General features: G+C 38.1%; 1 long non-coding RNA gene across 1 annotated transcript in view; it reads left to right on the forward strand.

Annotated features, from left to right (window-relative positions):
* The window catches only part of LOC148224486 (uncharacterized), a 224,458-nt gene extending 207,926 nt beyond the window's left edge, over window positions 1-16,532 (forward strand). Inside the window, exon 5 of the long non-coding RNA XR_015802906.1 lies at window positions 15,629-16,532. This is a non-coding gene — a long non-coding RNA (uncharacterized LOC148224486). The remainder of the gene's footprint in view (window positions 1-15,628) is intronic.
* The last annotated feature ends 231 nt before the right edge of the window (window positions 16,533-16,763 follow it).

Consider the following 16,763-nt stretch of genomic DNA (forward strand, 5'->3'; position numbering starts at 1 on the left):
GGGGGAAAAAGCCCAGTGCAACTGCAGCCAGAGAGAGGAGTGACACTGCAGGAGAGGAATAATTCTGCAAACACCAAATGGAAAAGGAGCACAAGGATGTGCTCCAGGCATCAGAGCAGGGATTCCCCTTCAGCTCATGGTGAAGACCATGGTGAGGGCGTGCTGTGCCTCTGCAGCCCATGGAGGTCCATGGGGAAGCAAAGATCCACCTGCAGCCAGTGAAGAGCCCCATGCTGGAGCAGGCTGCTGGCAGGACTTGTGGCCCCATGGAGAAACGAGCCCAGATTTGCCAGCAGGACTTCTGACCCCGTGGGGAGCCCACAACAGAGCAGGCTGCTCCTGAAGGACTGTGCCTTGTGGAAGTGACCTGCACTGGAGAAGTTTGAGAAGAATTGTAGCCCATTGGAAGGGTGCATGCTGGAGAACTTCGTGAAGGACTGTCTCCCATGGGAGGGACTCCACACTGGAGCAGGGGAACAGTGTAAATATTCCTACACCTGAGGAGGAAGAAGAGGTAGAAACAACATGTCATGAACTGACCTTTGTCCCTCTCTGTCACTGGGGGGAAAAAGGTAGAAAATTCGGGATTAACTTTAAGCATGGGAGGAAGAAAGGGATGAGGGGAAGATGTTTGAATATTTGGATTTATTTCTCATTATCCTATTCTGCTAACAATTGGTAATACATTAATTTTTTTCTCTCCTGTCCAGCTGAGGAGGGGGACGGATAGACCACCGTTGGTGTATGCCTGGCATGATGTATGATTCATAGTGATGTCTTTGAGCTCTTAAAAATATTGTTATGATGTTTTTAATTATAGTAACAAATTCTACAAACAGCTGAAAAATCACATAATTTGCATATAGTTATGGATATTAGGTAGACTGGAAAGGGACAGGTGGCTTTAATTATGTAGAATGACTAGGTCTTTCTAGTTTTAACCTTATGTTGTCCAGGATTGCTAGAAATTCAAAGTATAAATTCACATTAAAATTCTGCTTTAAAATCATGCTAAGAAACAGCTGTTATTTTAATTTTCTGAGTTCTATGTCAAAGAATTTCTCTCTTTCTGGGGAATGGCTTCCAGTGGGTTACTGGTAAAGATATTGCACAGAGGATACAAAAGAAATTAATACTACATAATAATCCCTGCCATTGAACTACCATTTCTATTTCATTAAAAACAAAATAGTCGTACCTTCTTCAAAATCAACGTTTTCAAGAAATATTAATCTTTACCTAACTGAAATATTGGTCCATATCTGAATTAGAAAATAAAGTTTTCAATGGTGTATTCTCCAAGTGAGCTTCCGAATTCAAAGGCATATAAATCTGCGTACAGCACAGACACAAAGGCATCTGACCCAGGGCTGATAATGATAACCAGAACCAGAAGCAGTGGCTGCATGGTGCCAAGCTCCATGAGCTGTCTGGACTTGAGTCAGCTTGGGTCTGACTGCAGGCTAAGCCACATTTGTGCAGCAGTGCATTCAAGCTAATAAAGATAGCTGCAAAGCAGGGCTTGTTAGGTCACCCATAGAGCTGATCTGCACCATGTGGATTTACTGAGTTGCATCTGTGGTAGCTCAGGGATCTATACACCATACTCCATGCACGACAGACACAGGCTGATAAACAGGCTATTCCATCTGGAGACACTGGGTGAACATGTAGAATTAACTTGGTTTTGTAAATTCTTCTGCTGATGAGAGCAAACACACACCTCAGTGATCTGGGAAAAAGCCTGTGCCATGATAAATGTGAAAGGACTGCTGACAGCCAAAAGGAATCCTCAGTGACAGTCTCTTCTGGAAATTTCTGTTGTTTCTGGAGCATTAGATAGGTCAGAGATTAAGCACTTGCTGCAAGGAAAATTATATATATCCAGGACACTTCTTGTATGCCCAGGAAACTCTTCCAGCAACACAGTGGTAACTATGGTTAAACCAGCTGTGCTGCAGGCTGCTATTCTGAAACAAGTGAGACTAGGAATTTTTAAAGGTACAGATAGAAGAAGAAGGGCTAGCTTCTTGTGTTTCTGAATAATGTGTACAAGATGTAAAAATTAGTTTTCCTTTTCTTATAGAGGTGATCACAGGAACATCATAATTCCGAGGGAAAATTGTCATAAATGTAAAAATTGCTTCAGGGTTTCAAAAACTCCTTTAGAGAAAACAAGCAAGCTACACTCCCTCTTCCCACCCCTCCCCCCACGCTCTTTGTAAGCTTTTTTTCTTTAGCCAGAGCTAATCAGTGAAGTTAGTTGCTAACAGCTTTAGAAGTTACTGAGTTGTAGCAGGCCATTACCAGTATGAAAACTCGTGGAGTCGTGACATTTCTTGAAGCGCTGATAGCACATATGACTTCTCATACACTGTAATGTAAAAGCAGAAGGAGAACTCAATTTTTAAGAACGTGCATATGGGTGCATGTACTGCTAGGGATTTTTCTTTAATGTTATTTGCATTTTTATGGTTTTAATAGAAAGTATTCAAATTCCCACAACCACATTCCAAATTACATTCACAATTACATTCCAAATGTAGTATTTGTAAAAGGTGTATTTTCTGGGAGCTTCGTTTTCCAAAATAGACTATGTGTCACCCACCAACTTTTCTGTCAGCCTGAGATTAGCCATAAGCTAGTGCCTACTATCTTTTTTAGCAGCTGCACTAATTTGTGGCTAAAATAGAACATATTTTCTACATAGTCATTCTACTTATATAATCTTCAGACAATTTTTTTTCAGTGTTAATTATCCTTACTATAAAAAAGTTGCATTTTGTTTCCATTTTTACTTCATATGACTGTTATGGCACACTCCAGAATGCAAGGGTAGCCCAGGTTCCTGTTTAATGATCCCTTGGGACAGATTAAAGTGAAACAACACTGAATGATCAGTGTTTGTAAATATATTTTAAAGAAGTTGAGTGCAATGTAAAACAGGTACATAGCCCCTTCAGTTATTATTATCTACAGCAAGATAACAATACAAAAGCATGAAAATATCACTCAATAAAATGTATAAGGGAAAAGAAAGGAAGAAAGAGAAAGGGAAAGAGTAGGAAAGATACATAATCACAACACACAGGCTTACAAGTCTTGCTTGTTGCAGCTTAGATGTCTATTGGTGGAAAGTATGGTCCTTTCTTGATCCATTGGAGTAGAGTTGAAAATCCACCAAATGCAAAGTTAAGTGGGTCAATATATGCCTAGTTGAGAATGCTCAGGTACCTCCCCTGGGGGCAGGGGGAGTTTTACACTGTTTTGATCTCATGCAGCTGTAAGGTCTAAGAAATTTATCTGGGGGCATTTTGGGGGTCTTTGTTTATGACACCTTCTAAAACATGGCAGCTGCCTCTCAAACCATGCCCCATCAGAAGGAATTAATTACTCTCAAGACCTTCTGTGGGTGAAGGGGAGTTTTCAGCTGGGCAAACTGACCCTGAGATTGGTTCAGTTGATCAGAGCATGGTGCTAAAACCACCAAGGTTTCAATCCCTGTAGGGGACACTCACTTAGAGTTGGATTTGATGATCGCTGCAGGTCCCCTCCAGCTCAGGATATTCTGTGATTCTGAGTTATGTATCATGGCATGATATTGAATTGGCAGGATACAAAGCACCATCCTGTCTCCACAGGGTTTGCCTCTTATCAGCCTCAAAGCCCACCTTGTGTCCTCTCCCTCTGTTTTATGCAGACCAGAGGTTTGCAATTGCACACCCAAAAACTCACCTCCTCCCCTCGAGAGATGCAAACCTAGCCTCATCAAATCACTCTGGTGCCTCCACAAATGGGTGTTTTGAGTCATTAATTGTTAATTGTCCAGTCCCTCAGAATGACTTCTGTGAAATTTAATTAAAAAAATATGTAAAAAAGTAGCAGCAATCATTTCTAATCCTAGAGAGAACGTCATTAAAAAAACTCGTTATATCTCTGTGGTCCTATTATCACTATGTCTAAACCACTATGAATTTTTCATGAGAGTGAGGACCACATGAATTCTCAGTTTCCTTACTCTTTTTAGTAGAGAGAATTCTTCAGAAAGCATGCAAATTTTTGAAATACATTCTGGAAATACCAGGGAGAAGAACAAGCTGGATTACAGACTATAGTAGTCAGAAAAACCTGGCCAGAAAAAATTCCCTAACAACAAAAGAGAAAACAAATGGAACAGAAAAAAAAAAAATCTGATGTCCTAAACATGCATAAACCATAATATTCTGTTGTTGTGCCAAGTACCTCAAAGCTAATTTTGTTACCATGATGCAGACAGCTTTGTCAACTGCTCTTGTGAAATGTTATGAAATCTGCCAATAAAATCCATTATCCCAGAAACTATACAGCTGATATCAGTTGTAACTGTTGTACTTCATGTTAGAAATATATATGATTTTAATAAGAATTGTGTGATACAGGGTTGTGTGATATAGAGCTGTGTGTTTAGTTACACAATTAATTATGCTCTTAACCCTGGGAAATAGTACCATCAGTTCTCATTGATGTTGATCATACCTTGAATTCCTAGACAGCAAGGCACAAGATAAAATGAAAATCTTTAACATTGTGCTGAATTTTATTTTTTTTCTAGATGTAACCATATTTGAGCAAAAAGATTTTCACCTTGCACCTGACATTCAAAACCACAAAGTGCTTATTCAAACTTTTCTAAAAGAGCATCTTCAAGTAGAGATACTTCCAGTTACATTGTATCCATCTGTCAGGGGATAAACATAAAATGACAAAAAGGAAAAGATATCATATCCCTTAAATGTTCAGGTATTTATTATTCATATGACTGCAAACAACTAGGCTAATAAGGGAATAGTGGGGGGAAGGATAGAAAAAGGTCTTCCTAGTGAATTAAAGTCAGAACTCTAAATCAGGTGCCACCCAGCTGAGCACTCAGTCATTTATCACCTGGATTTCTAGGAGTAAAATGCCATTGCTGAGCAGTGCCACCAAAGTTCAGGCAGACTTCAATCAATTTCTGTCTCACACAACTTTTCACTTAATGGAGAATAGTTTTACCATTCATTTGATAAAATTCTTGGCATTTTGTTTTTTGCCTAGTGTCCATCCAGAGTTGCTTGTGCACTGTAGTAAAAAATACAGGGTAAGAAATGGTATTAAACCCACCTCACTCAATTAATTTCTTCAACTTAGTTCTTTGTTTCTCTCCAAAAGCTAGCAAAAGGACAAAAGGAAATAGTGTTGAGTTGCACCAGAGGAGGCCCAGGCTGGATATTAGGGAAACTTCCTTCACTGAAAGGGAGCTTAAGTGTTAGAACATGATTCCCAGGGAAGTGGTGAAGTCACCATCCCCTGAAATGTCTAAAAAACTAGTAGGAGTGTCACTTCATGATATGGTTTAGTAAGCATGGTGGTGTTCAGTCAAATATTGGACTTGATGATCTGGAGATCTTTTCTAACCTTAACGATTCTATGGTTTGCAAACTGTCAGAATCCTCAATACACTGGGACCAGCTGTACTCATCCTTATGTCGTAGGGATTCCTTTTTTTTCATGACTATGAAATGGCTAGAAGTTGAAGAAAATAGTAAAATTCAGTGGTGCTTCATTCCATGTGAGTTCATGGTGATAACCATTCAAACTTTTCATTGCTTATTCATTCAAATACTTCCTACTTATCTGTTGGAACACCTTCCACTCAGGAATCTAAGAGCCATCCCTCACCAAAACTATAGCAGCTATGTCACTCTTCTATAAAATATGAAAGCATCATCTTTTATATAAGACTAGACAAAGGAAGAAGCCAAGACTTTCATATTCTTGATGAATGATCTGGTCTTGGGCGATCTAAGCAATAACTCAGTGGGGCTAAGGGAGATGAATAACTTCTACCTTTCCCCCATCTGCAGCTTGTATGGGAAAAGACTGACTTCATCAGACATGCAGCACCAGGAGGCCCCTGCCTATGACTGCCATGTAGATAGTTTTTTGCTGTCTAGAGAACTTCAATGTCCTTCACTTCTCTCCTTGTGATATTTGGAACAGTCTAGATTACAGTAAGCTCTGCCAGGTTTGCTAAGGCTGTGAATCTCAGCTGTGCCTTAGTTGGGAACATGGATTGTCATCTAAGAGTCATTTTTTATCCAAAAGAAATGCTTTATAAGTCCACATCTCTTCACAAATGTATCCTGGGAAATTTTTCCAAGTCCATGTCTAAGTGATGTAACACATAGTTCACAACAGATTATTGTTGCTCACTATTCCAGCTAGTGCAAGACTTAAAGCTCCTGTTGTACCCCCAAATAATGTGCAAATTGGACTTAAAGCTCCTGTTGTACCCCCAAATAATGTGCAAATTGCTTAAAATCCCCATGAGATGTGTATGAATTAAGATTCAAATGAAGAACCTGCAATTTGTTTGTAATGTGGCTCTCAAACTACTCTGCAAAATTTCTTTAGCTATTTTCCATAGATATCAGCGACTATATATCTATTTTAATATATCTAATAATCTAATATATCTATTTTAAGGAAGAGGGTTTCTATTACAAAGCAAGGTTTCCAGTCTGTGGCTGAGTGGAAAGAGGACATGCATTTCGCATGAAAGTTGTAGAGATCATGAAATGTGTTTAGAAGACAGTTATATCTGAGAGAATAAGGGTGCCTTCTGCATTAGCTACCTAGGATGGGTAAGAATCACTGTTTTATCTGATAATGAGTTTGGAAAATCAACTTGGAAGAGGAAACAGATGCTGCAATGATACCCTCTTGGAAAGGGAAGAGATGTCATCTGTGATCACACTGAAAGCTTATTACCTTTATTAGGCTATACACAGTCATGGCAGCACTTAAACCTCAGTAATTTTGGGCACTTCATGCCTCACCCATGGCCAAAATCATAATGAAGGAGGGCAAATGGATGATGTGAAGAAAGAAGTGGCTCTCTCCAAAACACTTCAAAGGAGGTAAACAGAGGAAGAAGGTAAGGCAAACAAACTGTTCTTATCAGTTCTAGCTGAGATCACTCCTTTATTGGTCTGAGTCTCACCTAAGATTCACCACAGTTTGCTCAGCTATCTGAGCTTTTCACTCAGTGTCACACATATAAGAGGAAGCACCAAAATTCTTAAATAGGTACAGCTTACTCTGTAGGGACCATCTGTATTCAAAGAAACAAGAAATCCAGCAGTGAACCAGAAATTAGTTTATCTCAACATATTATGTTACAGTCCTTTATTCACAGACATGAAAAGCTGTAAAACATCTTTTTCATACTAAATAGACGTGCTTGAAGTGCTATTTCACTGGTTAACATAGGTACTAAATATAAAACAGTGTTTTATTGCCTAGTGTGGAGACCCTCCATCACCAGAGTTGTTGCAGTTCTCCTCTTTTTCATGTGTCCCTTCATGACATAAAAGGTCTGAAGAGGCTCACTTGTAAAACATGGAAATGCCTGTCACCTACCAGATCATATTCAAGGATGCTGCCTACTAATTCCTAAGGTGAAAGCAGTTACAGTTAAGGCTTTTAGCCACTTTCAGTAAGCAATTTTATTCTTATCTGTAATTATTCTAACCTGAGGTTTATTTCACCAGAAATGCTTAAATATTTTTAGTAGTATCAGTGGGCTGGTACAGTTCAGTTAGTCTGGTTCTGCCTCTCATTTTTGTCAGAATTTAAAACATAGTAACAAGCTCGAATACCCAGTGGTCGCACAGCTCATAAATTTGTGTGATAGGGGAAGAAGGGCATTGATTAAAAGTGCCTAAGTGGCAAATTAAAAAGGGAGACCAGCTGCCATGCCAGTAGTATATTTTTATGCTCTGTCAGGCAACAAATACAGATGAAGTATTCTGTGTATTTCTACAAGATATTAGTCTTATCTCTTTGTTATTTTTTTATTATTCAATTTGAACTTTTTTTTTCGAATTGAAATTATGTTTCACTTCCAGGTAGTCTCCATTTTCCCAAAACCCTGTTACTTCCACCACATGCATTTTACAAGATCTGTAGTGGAAGTCCCAGATGTCTTTTTAAAAAGCTTTTTAAATTGCTTGCAAGGTTAATAGATGCAGATACATTCCATTTATTTCAGAAAAAAATCCCAAATAAACAAATATAAGAAAACCAACAAAACCCCAAAACACACAAAAATCCCTAAAACAGGGAGATTTTTTCAAGAAAAAGGCCTGAAATTTAGAAGCATAGAGTCATCAAGGGTGGAAGAGACCTTCAAAATCATCCAAAAGTCCACCTAGCATTACCACTGTAAAAATTCACATTTCACATCTTTCTGATACACAGAAAAGGCTAAAGCAAAATTTTTAGGTAATTATGACTTTGAATTTCTGTGGATCCTCAATTTCCACTCTTTTTCCCACAATGTTTCTAATAATCCAAATAAAAAAAAATTCCTTGATATTATGTATGGAGGATTATCATCAGGAGGATTAGATCTCTCATAAATGTGGAGAGGAGTCTGCATAAAATCTTGAAAAGTATGATCATCCTTGTGATACGGAGGAGTCTGAAACATTTGGTTGAACACCTCTCTGTCTTTGGAAACAAGTGGGGTAATTTATTCATATCTTCCAGAGAAAATGAAATATGTTCTCTTCTCTTAGTAGCTCAAAAGGATGATTAACAGCAACCATTAAATAAGTTAAACATTTTTAAATCATGGGACTGGATCCTTGGAATACATTTGGCTCTGATCTGGAGTCAGAGCTACTAACTGGCCTCATTCATTTGAAATGACACAGAAAAAGAGAGAGATGGGTGTATTACTCAATCACAAAATGTCTGTAAGACAGTGATCCAGTGTGTCTTGGGAAGAAAAAAGAAGTATAAGCTTCAGCTCATGTCATGTATTTCCAATTAAAATAGAAAAAAATACAAAATAACACAGTTATTGCTAAATACTGGGTGTAGTTTGGTCATACACAAGAAAATGCATTTCAAAGTAGGATAGCAGTAGAGAAAAGCTAATACTGTGGTCAGCAGAATGACTAGACTATCATATGGTACCTTGCTGAGCCTAGCAACAGAAAAGATGAAGGACATAAAACAGCAGCATTTAGAACAGTACAAATACTTCTTAGGAGAAGACCAAGGTGAATTCTTTGAGAACGAGTTTGACTATTGACAGTAAATGATAAATTGACATAAAGGTAAATATATTTAAGGTGGATACTTGAAAAATTTGTCACTAACTTCTAATGACAACAGTGAGGGTAAAAGCAAAAAACCCAGATTGCTTTTCATTTGGAAATCAATATGCACTGCTGAGTTTGACTGACTGTGACAGCTGGAATGGGCCAAGGGCCTTCCTTCCAGTTCTCTGCTACTTACTTTTTCATTAGAACAATTGGGGTTTGGTTTTTTTTGTTGTTTTTTTTTTTTTTTCACCAAAATTTAAGGAAGGTTGAGTGTGAACTCTCAAAGCACTGATAAGCTAGTATGGCTTTCATCTTCAGAAGCAGTTGGGAACCATATGGGATAAAATCAGTAAAGATAGCAGCATAATTAATGACAATTAGTAGAGTTTTTTAATAAACAGCTCTTATCAAACAAATGGTGTCTTTCTGATGATATTAAATTCAGCTTACAATAGTAACAAAGATATTGCAATATAGTTAGAGATAGAACAGAGAGATCTTTGTCTTAAGATGCCATAACAAGCACATTCACAAAACCCATATTAGTTATTTTGAATGCTCATTAGTCAAGTGCTTATAGTTTACTGTACTTATAGAATGCTTATAGTTTACAGACTGTCCTGCTATCCATCGGGGGACTGGTGCTATTAAGGTTGTAGAAGAAAATATAAAATCAATACAGATAAGTATATCGGTGGTATAAACATTGGTAGAGCAATAAATAATAAGAGAGGCAGTTCAGTAATAAAGTTTGCTATGGGTCATTTGGTAAAGATATGGTAAGGCTAATCTGAACATATACAAAGCCATACAGTAAGAAAAAGGGAATCCATATGATATTTATGGAGTAGGGAATAGTTATGTTGAAAGCATTGACTTGGACAAGGTTTAGAGTAAAACTGAATGAGAATGGGTTTTGAGTTTGTTAATTTTTAATACACCAAACCTATATATTAAAATAGAATTATTTAGCTTGAAATTCTTTAATTTTTAATTCAATCCAAATTTTGAAATAGAAGAGATTTTAAACTTATTAGAATATTTGATTTGGAGGAAATAAAAAATAGTAAACATGTCAGAGGAAAGCTTATAATTAAACATTATTTTTAAACTAAGAAAATCAAAATGTTTTAAATTCTGCAAGTCTGAAACTCCTGAAGCTAAAGTTGATATTGTTCTTTTAGCTCCTCTTGAACGTTTCTTGAATTGGACTTATTAATACTATGGACATGTGCTTGAAACCTCGTTTTATGATATTCCAGTATCATCTTGAAGTATCTCTATAATTTGAATCATGCTGGATGTATGAGAACATAATGCCTTGAGTGTTAGAGTCTTACTGAGATACCTCAGCTGACTTTGTAAATAACTCCTTCTATGAGAGGCCCTTTACTTTCCAGGAGATTAAAGAATGCAGGATACCTTTCTTACTGTGCTGGGTTGATGCTGAGTGAATGCCCATTGCCTCACCAAGCTGCTCTTCCACTCCTCATCTGGACAGAGGAGAGAAAATATAATAAAAAGCTCAAGGCTCCATTTTAAGGACACATAGTGATCACTCACCAGTCACTGTCATGGGCAAAACAGCCTTGACTGGAAAACTAGTTAATTTGTTTACAATCAAATCAGTGTAGGAAAATGAGAAATAAACCCCAAGTTTTATTTAAAACCCTTCTCCCCTAAACACTTTTCTCCTACCCCTCTCTTACCCTCTCCACCTCTCCCTTCTTCCCAGGCACACCTTCAGTCCAAAATTATCCCTCCTCTGCTGCAGCAGTGCAGGGAGACAGGGAATGGGCTCGTGGTCAGCTCATCACATTGTCTCTGCTGCTTCTTCCTCCTCACACTCTTCCCCTGATCCAGTATGTGGTCCCTCTCATGGGAGACAGTCCTCCACCCCTTCTCCAATGTGCATCTTTCCCACAGGCTGCTGCTCTTCATGAGCTGCTCTAGCTTGGGTTTGTTCCATGGGCTGCAGTCCTGCAGGAGCTGGCTGCTCCAGTGTGTGTCCCTCATCTCTGCTCCTGGAGCACCTTCCCTCCTTAGTTCCTCACTGATCTTGGTGCCTGCAGAGTTTTCCTCTCACATAGTCTCACTCTTCTCTCTGGCTGCCATTGCACAGGGTTTTTTTCCCCTTCCTCACTGTATTCTTCCACAGGCAGTACCAGTCTTGTGATGGCCTCAGCCTTGCCCAGCAGTGGGTCCATCTTGGAGCTGGCTGGAACTGGTTCTTTTGGACATAGTGGAAGCTTCCAGCAGTTTCTCACAGAAACCAGCCCTGTAACTGTGCATGACCAAAACCTGGCCACACAAACAATACACATACCCCTCTCTGACTTAGCTTACCCTGTCTTCTAAGCCAGGAAGATGAAAAGAGTGAGTCAGTAACTATGGTCAGGCCATGCAGCAGAGGTTATAGGTCCTGCTGTTGGATGAAAGCAGTTGGCAGGATCTGGAACTAGACATTAGTTAACCTAATAACAGCTGCCTTTTTTCACAGTACGAGTCTTCTTATGTCTTCTATGCAGTCTTCTCATGGGAGCACCTACCTCCCAATTTAATAACTTCTGGTTGTTTTACATTTGGAATTATTTATGAATCTGTATAATATAATGCAAATTTATGATAATAATGGCCAAATAAAGCTGATGGTTAAAAAGGGAAAATAGTGAGTATTCTGTATTTTTTAAATGGACTTTTTTTATTGTTAAGTGTCACAGTCCTGCAGGGTTCACACAGTTCCACCACTCATCCTGGCACAGAATGCTGTTTATATTGCAACAATGTCAAGGAAGCAAAATAATGCATTTTTAAATGTTTCAGCTATATTAATTGAAATTTGAAATAATCAGTGAAACTGAATCCATTTTCTTGTGAGTGACAATGGACTTTGCCAAATGTTAAATCCCACAGCTGCAATGGGTGACTGTTCCTTTTTCTAAGTCTGCTTGACCTCAGTATATTTTTCACTGCCATTCCAATGCACCATGGACTCTCTCAAGGGAAGCTACATATTTCTAGTTATTTCCTTATTTTAATTGCTGTCTCATGCTGTACTGGTGGCAACTTTCTGTTCTTTCCTCATTCTCATTCTTAAAGAATATTTCAGTTCTTTGACTTTTTTTCTGTTCTCATTGTTTCTAATGTCTTACTGCAGATATCAAACTGAGATATCAATGTAAAGAATAGTGCACTTAAAGCAAGTTCTTCCTCATTTCACCTGCTTGAGTCTAGTATCTTGTTTCCTTGTCTGAGCTTTCTCTAAGCCATATGTTAGGATCATGATATAGCAATCTATTTTCAACTTTAAAACTTATGGTCTTTGTTTCTTGTCTTGCCAGGCCTAAAAAAATGATGATTTTACTTCCCATCAACCACTTTTATTTAGTTTGGCTTGTGCAGCAACCATCTTTTGAGACTGTCTTTATTCTTGAGTGCTACTAAAGCCTTTATTCATGTTTCAGTTATGCTATGGCATTCTGAAAATTATGCATGTAATTAAGTGTCATTTAGGATCAACATCTAAAATAATTTCTAAAGTATTTATAATAATTTTTCTTTTGACAAAATGAAAAATTAGTATCTAGTTCTGTTTTAAGGGATAAAACTATAAAGTATAACACAAAGCCCCAAAACTTGATAATGCAATGAGCATAATTACAAGGCAGTATTTTATTTCCTTTTTTATTGTGTCCATAGTAAGAGTACACATATTGCTGCATCTTGCTACTCACTCAGTAGAGTTAGCTAGGAGATTTGATCCCTGTGTTATTTTTATCCTCTGGGCTTGCTCTCTTTAGAGACTGTATGATCTTCTTTGGGAAATGGCTGTTTGGGCTTGTGTATCCAAAAATGCTCCATACATTGCTGACACTATCAGAAATAAATAATAAGATTCGTGAAAGGTCTCAGAGACTTTCAGCCTGCTCAGTAATGAATGATGATCATGGTTATGGACAGGGACAGAACTGACATTAGATGCTATGTAAATCTCAGCTGAACTCCAAATGCGGGGCATGAGCAGAATTTAGACCTTTGTTGAGAAGCACATACATAAAAGATTAGATACGTGACAGAGCAGTTTGAAAAAGATTAAGAATCGTTTGAGGTTATGTGGAAACAAAATGTCATGGCCTAACCTGGCAGGCAGCAAAACACCACCCAGCTGTTTTCTCACTCCCCCCACAGTGGGATGAGAGAATCAGAAAAAAAAGGAAAAACCTATTGTTTGAGATGAAGTCAGTTTGAAAGGACAGAAAAGGGAAGAGAAAATACTACTACTACTACTACTAATAGTAGTAGTAGTAATAATAATAATGTTGATAATTAAAAGAAACATACAAAGCTAATGATGCCCAATGCAATAATTGCTCTCTACCCACAGGCTGCTCGCCCAGCCTGTCCCCAAACAGCAGACTGCCACCCTTCCAGCCAGCTCTCCTCATTTTTATTGTTCAGCATGGTGCCACGTACTTTGGGATATCCCTTTGGTCAGCTGGGGTCAGCTTTCTCAGCTCCATCCCCTCCCTGTTTCTTGTGCACTCCCAGCCTCCCTACTGGTGTGGCGGGGTGAGGAGCAGAAAAGGCTACAACTAAAACATCAATCATTACCAACAGTGCTCTCATCCTAAATCCAAACCACAGCACTGCACAGCTACTAGGAGAAAAGATTAACTCTACCCCAGCAGAAACCAGGACCATAAGAAAGCCTAATAAGGTATTTAAGAAACACAGATAAGAAATTAATTGACTCATGCATTCTGTGATAGATGGCAGAATTTAATTATTGATAAAATAGATTAGCAACTGAGTACAAAAATAGGGGAAGGGTTTGATTTAAAAATGAAAGGCCTAGAAAAAGAAAGATCATACCTAAAACTACTCAGAACTCTTAAATTTCAGCCATTCTGAGATCCAATGTTAAAATCCTTTCTGCAGGCTTTTTTAATTTTAATTTTTCAGTTCATTTGGTATTTCTGATTTTTTGTTGTTCTTTTTTGTTCCTCGTCTCTGGACACTTGCTGGTTTACCTCCTTGAAACATCTGCAGGAAAAACCACAGTGCTACCACACCAAGGAAACCTGGTCCAGGCTCACTGAGGTTCTCTGGGTGAGGGTGAGAGCCAGGGTGAAAAAGGCCATGGCTAGCAGTAGGGAATGGCAGCATACCCCATCTGTTTTTTCCAGTTGCTTTGGTATTTGTTTGTGCAGTGGAAGTGATGGCAAGTCCTTTAGACCTTTTAGAATTTGGTTAGTAAATTAAAGTTGGGAGACAGTTAACTGGAACAGAACTTTCTTCTAAAGGTTTTGTTGTGGTTTTCTTCTTAAATTAAATTTTGTTTCTTATTCCAGCATTACTCTTGAGACCATCATACAAACCCTCCTCTTTACACAGTTTTTGCTGCTCTAATTAATTCTCTTCTTTTCTTCTGTAGGCTCCCATCTCTCCTCCCTTCTGAAACTAGATCAAATAATAGAGGCAGGCTTCCAACTTTGTTGTTTGATGTGCTTTTATCAAAAAATGAAGGAAAAATAAAAAGTGTGACTCTCTTATTATGATACTGTTGTTTGCTAAAATGAGGTCTCTGTGAAAAAAAAAAATTGAGCTTTTAAGATACCAATCGGCCGTGTGATAAAACCTCTCACTCTCCAACACGTGCCAAATCTTAGAAATGCACCTGCTGTTGTTATATTAGTTTTAAGAACTCAGAGATGAAGGGTATAAAGTATCTCAGTCACCAAGCAGACTGCAGGATAATCCACTAATCCAGAGAGATGAAAGGAAATGCAGATTTTATGCCCTCTTGAGAGTGGCAGCCTGTCAAAAAATAGATCCTTCTGCTCAGTTTGCCAGAAAAAGAGAGAAAAGAGAAGGAAAAGGTCTCTATCTCAGAGACACAAACACACGTACATGGACACAATAAGAATGTCTGTGCTACAGAAGTACATAAATCAACACCCCTGGTAGAAATCAATGCCAAAACATATATTGATGTGTACACCTATTCCTTTTATATGGGGGAGTAAGTAATTCTCTTTAAAATATGAGGACAAAAAAAGCCAGGATATCTAACAGATAAAAATCAGAAGAGGAGTATATGCAAAATAAACATTTTCTTCACAACATGCACTAAAAATTAAAGTTGCAGAACACAATTGTTCCAGAAGAGTTTGAGGTATCTTATTCCAATAACAATCATGCCCAATACACAAAACTTGCATGTTTTAGGGGTTTTGGAGGGCAGATTCTGCTGCCTTTATGAATGACAAATGCTAAATTTATTTGCAATTAGTAATAAGAGACTAAGATAACTTTGGATTTGCATTTTGTAATGTAGTCATACATTTTCATGTGAACCTCATGTGTATATGAGAGAATTTTTACTGGAGAATGTGACAATATTACTTTGAACACAAGAAAGAAAACCTGTGTGTTCATCCCCGTTTCTTCAGGTGCCTTGTATTTAATCTATTTTTTATCTTTTATGTTCACAGGGTCCAGAAGGTGAAGGTGAGGATGGAAAAGCATATCAGGCAAAATGTGGATAGAGTCAGCAGTAAAAGAAAAAAATGCATGCTGTCCTCTACTGTGCAAAGCAAGCATAATTGCTGACAGGAAGAAGTTCACACTTCTGGAAGAATAAAAATAACCAAGAAAAATTCTTCACAAAACACAGGAAAAAAATATGAAAAAGAATATATACTGTTTTCCATTTCATGGCATAAATTATGATTAATTTTGATTTGAAAAACTTATGTAAATACATTTATCTGGTCTGTAATTTGCATTCTGTAAGTCTTCATTATGTTTTAAACTGTGTACTGTTCATTGTCTGAGATTATGTATGTCATGATCATAACTAAATGATAACAAACATTTAAACATATAAGTATCACTTTAGTTCAAAAGCACAGTAAATTAAAATAATTGCTTTGAACTTTGGATGATAAATTAGTGAATACATATATAGTATTGCTAGTGTTCCTGCATTTAATAGATGCAACTGTGTATGTATGTATAACTGTGCATACTATTTGCAAGACTTTGTTTTATTAAATACATTGAAAATCTGACCAATCTACCTTTAGTGGGAACTCTGATTTGCTGGGGAAGGAGTGTCATGATTCACAATGTCCATACTGCTTTTAGAAGACGAGATGTTAGAAACAAGGCGTTAGAAATCAGCTTCACCGTGTGTTAGGAAGCAAGGGTGATAGGAATAGGAAAGCATTACCTGCACTTGAGAGAGGGAGAGGAGCTTATCACTGCCACAGGGAGACACAAGGCAGGCAGCCAGTGCAAAGATTATAGCCATGTAGTAGAACCCAGATGCTTTTACCTGCCTGTTAAACCCCTTCTTGTGCTGCCTTGCAGTAGAATTAGTAGCTCTGAATTGTCAAAGAAGCACCACAACTTCCTCCTGGATCCTTATCCTTATCCTTGCTGTAGCTTGGTTCACCTTGAGCTTCTGTTGCTCTTGGGAGCAGCAGAGGACTTGACTAGGTAAGGATAGCCAGGGAGGATCTCTGGCTTCCTGCAAGGAAATGAGCATGGCCACAGCTGCACTACTTGCCTGCTGGTCAGAGTGGGGCTGGATAGCAATGCCTGTGTAGTCCTGAAAGAGATTTC

This window comes from Sturnus vulgaris, chromosome 3 (assembly GCF_052056855.1).
Source record: "Sturnus vulgaris isolate bStuVul1 chromosome 3, bStuVul1.hap1, whole genome shotgun sequence".
NCBI classification, from domain to species: domain Eukaryota; kingdom Metazoa; phylum Chordata; class Aves; order Passeriformes; family Sturnidae; genus Sturnus; species Sturnus vulgaris.